This window comes from Macaca nemestrina, chromosome 15, assembly GCF_043159975.1.
Source record: "Macaca nemestrina isolate mMacNem1 chromosome 15, mMacNem.hap1, whole genome shotgun sequence".
Lineage (NCBI taxonomy): Eukaryota > Metazoa > Chordata > Mammalia > Primates > Cercopithecidae > Macaca > Macaca nemestrina.
In genome coordinates this window covers 34,151,914-34,155,567 of record NC_092139.1, presented here as the reverse complement: position 1 = coordinate 34,155,567, position 3,654 = coordinate 34,151,914, and the positions used below count along the sequence as shown (strand labels likewise).

Here is a 3,654-nt window from a genome sequence, read left to right as displayed (position 1 = left end):
GGAGGCCGAGACGGGCGGATCACGAGTTCAGGAGATCGAGACCATCCTGGCTAACACGGTGAAACCCCGTCTCTACTAAAATACAAAAAAAATTAGCCGGGCGAGGTGGCGGGCGCCTGTAGTCCCAGCTACTCGGGAGGCTGAGGCAGGAGAATGGCGTGAACCCGGGGGGCGGAGCTTGCAGTGAGCTGAGATCCGGCCATTGCACTCCAGCCTGGGCGGCAGAGCCAGACTCCGTCTCAAAAAAAAAAAAAAAAAAAAAAAAAAAAAAAAAAAAAAAAGAAAAGAATAAGGTTTGCAAGGATGTGGAGAAATTGGAGCCCTGTCCACTGTTGGTGAGAATGTAAAATGATACAGCCTCTTGGAAAAAAGTGTGGTGGTTCCTAAAAATAACTAAACATAAAACTACCCTATGAGCCAGCAGTTTTACTTCTGGGTATGTATCCAAAAGAAATGGAAACATTGTCTCAAAAAGATATTTGTATATCCATGTTCATATCACCATTACTCACAGTAGCTAAAACGTGGAAGCAAGGCCAGTAGCTGCAGTGGCTCCCGCCTGGAATCCTAGAACTTTGGGAGGCTGAAGCGGGCAGATCCCTTGAAGTCAGAAGTTCAAGACCAGCCTGGTCAACACAGTGAAACCCCGTCTCTACTAAAAATACAAAAATTAGTGTGGCGTGGTGGCGCACACCTGTCATCTCAGCTACTTGGGAGGCTGAGGCATGAGAATCGCTTGAACCCAAGAGGTAGAGGTTGCAGTGAGCCGAGATCATGCCGCTGCACTCCAGTCTGGGCAACAGAGCGAGACTCCATCTCAAAACAAATACAAAAACAAAAAATCAAGGCATAAGTAACCCAAGTGTCCATCAACAGATAAATGAAAAAGCAAAATGTGGTGTATACATGCACTGTCATATTATTCAGCCTTTAAAAAGAAATTCTAACACATACTACAACGTGGATGAACCATGAGAATGTTAAGTGAAATAAGCCAGTCACAAAAAGACAAATATTGTCCGATGTCACTTATATGAGGTACCTAGAATAGTCAAAGTTGAAGAGATAGAAAACAGAGGTACCTAGAATAGTCAAAGTTGTAGAGATAGAAAACAGAATGGTGGTTGCCAGGCACTGGGAGGAGAGAGGAATGCGGAGTTATTGACGAACGGGTATAGAGCTTCAATTGTACAAGAAGAAATGAGTTCTGAAAATGGATGGTAGCGATGATTGTACAACATTATGACTGTACTTAATACCACTGAACTGTACACTTTAAAATGGTTAAGATGGCGTTGGCACATGTCTGTAGTCCCAACTACTCAGGAGACTGAAGCAGGAGGATCACTTGATCCCGGGAGGTTGAGGTCGCCGTGAGCCATGACTGCGCCACTGCACTCCAGCCTGGGTGACATAGCAAGACCCTACCTCAAGAAAAAAAAAATCTAAAAAATAAAATAAAATGGTTTAGACGGTAAATTTTATGTTATGTGTATTTCACAATAACAAAAAATAGAAAAAAAATGAAAAAGGGAATGCAACTCTGACACACTTTAAATATAAATGAGCCTTGAAGACATTATGCTAAGTGCAGTAAGCCAGTCACAAAAGGTCAAATACTGTGTGATTCCACTTATATGAGATACCTAGAGTGGTCAAGGTCACAAAGACAGAATGTAGAATGGTGGTTGCCAGGGGTGAAGGGGGAGGAATGGGGAGTTATTGTTTAATAGGTATGGAGTTTCAGAATGGGAGGATGGAAATTTCTGGAGATGAATGGTGCGATGGCTGTACAACAATGTGAATGCATGTATATTTTAGCACAATTTTTTTTTTTTTTTTTTTTTTTTTTTTTTTGACACAGGGTCTCACTCCCGTTGCCCAGGCTGGAGTGCAGGAGCATAATCATGGCTCACTGCAGTCTCTACCTCCTGGGCTCAAATGATCCTCCCACCTCAGTCTCCTAAGTAGCTGGGACCACAGGCACACCACCAAGTCTTGATATTTTTGTATTGTTTGTAGAAACAGGATCTCTCTATGTTGCTCAGGCTGATCTTGAACTCTCGGGCTCAAGCAATCCTCCCACCTCAGCCTCCCACAGTGCCAGGATTATGGGCCATGCAATGTCATGGTTTAAAGTGCCACATTTACGTTGATGAATCCCAAGTGTACTCCTCCAGTCTCAACCTCTCCCACTGAGCTCCAACTGCCTTGTTGACATTTGCACTTGGATATCTAATTGGCACCTCCAACTTGGCATGTGAGTAGAGTGATTCTGAGTTCACTCTCCCTCACTTTCACGTCTTGTCACTCACTCACTCTTTCTGTCTCAGTAAACAGCACCACCACTCACTCAGCTCCTGCCAGAAACCTTGGAGTCATCCTCGATCCTTCCTTTGACAACTGTGCTCAAACAATTGAAAGGTTCTATCAGTGGACCCTAAAAAATGCCTCTCAAGGCCAACCATGTCTTTCCATCTCCAGTGCCATCTTTCACAGTGACCATCATCTTTTGTGCAAATTACTACAATAACCTCGTTACTATAACCCACATATTTTGTTCTCCTCAAAGTCACAGCAGCCATTTTAAAGTTAATACCTAATAAAGTCACTCCACAGTTTAAAATCCTACAGTAAGTTTCTGATGCTCTTAGAATAAAATCCAAACTCCTTACCGGGACCCACGAGATCTTGCATGACCCAGTTCCTGTCAACATTGCTGATCTCATACTCTCCTTGATTCGCTGTGCTTCAGCCACTGGCCCCCTTACTGTTTCTCAGATACACCAAACTCTTCTCTGATTCAGGGACTTTGACCAGCCTATCCTTTCTGCATGGAAAGCCAGCTTCTTTTCATTCTTCACGTTTTATCTTAAACATCATGTCCTCAGGAAGGCCTTGCTTGAGCTGGTGATATCAAGCAGGAATCAGCAAACAATGGCCCATGTTTCAAATCTGGCCCACCACCCGATTTTGTAAATAAAGTTTTACTGGGACATAGTCATACCCATTCGTTTACATATCGTCTATGGCCACTTTCCCACAACAGTGGCGGAATTGTGAGTTGTGACAGACAAGGGATGTCACACAGAGTTTAAAATATGTACTATCTGATCCTTTACAGAAGAAGTTTGCTGACCCCTAATCTAAAGCAATTATTTCCTCTTCTTGAGTTGAACTCCATTGTATCACCACCCTTATTTCTTACACAGTGCTTACCACAATCTGTAATTATTTTGGTTGTTGTGTGTTTGTCATCACAAAAAAAGAAGAAAGAAAAGACAAAATAAGCATTTAAAAAACAAAAATTTACCAGGAAAGAAGTTTTTTCCTTTAGAATGATAAATCACCCAATGAAAAATACAAGTTTTATAGCTCTTTTAGAATTTGCCTAGCAGATTTTCCAGTTTTTATCAGAAAACCCTCATGGGAAAACAACAGATACTTCAAGGGAAAAAAATTACCAAGGAGTCAGTCTGTCCAAGGTAGAAAAAAACAGCAATTTTTTCATATGATCATTATAAAGGCAATCACATATTTTCAGACATAGTATATCACACAAGTAAGAAATAAAGTTGTTTTTGTTATGGAGTCTAACAGGAAAGGCTCCAATCTTCATTTATTTGCAGATTTGGAGTTCAACAGGTAGTGTTG

The 3,654-nt window shown here is 41.7% G+C and overlaps 1 non-coding gene across 1 annotated transcript; it reads left to right on the top strand.

The window, feature by feature from the left end:
• The first annotated feature begins 3,364 nt into the window (after positions 1 to 3,364).
• On the top strand, positions 3,365 to 3,426 carry LOC112429295 (U7 small nuclear RNA). The gene has a single exon (XR_003021486.1). It is a non-coding gene; the product is annotated as a U7 small nuclear RNA (small nuclear RNA).
• The last annotated feature ends 228 nt before the right edge of the window (positions 3,427 to 3,654 follow it).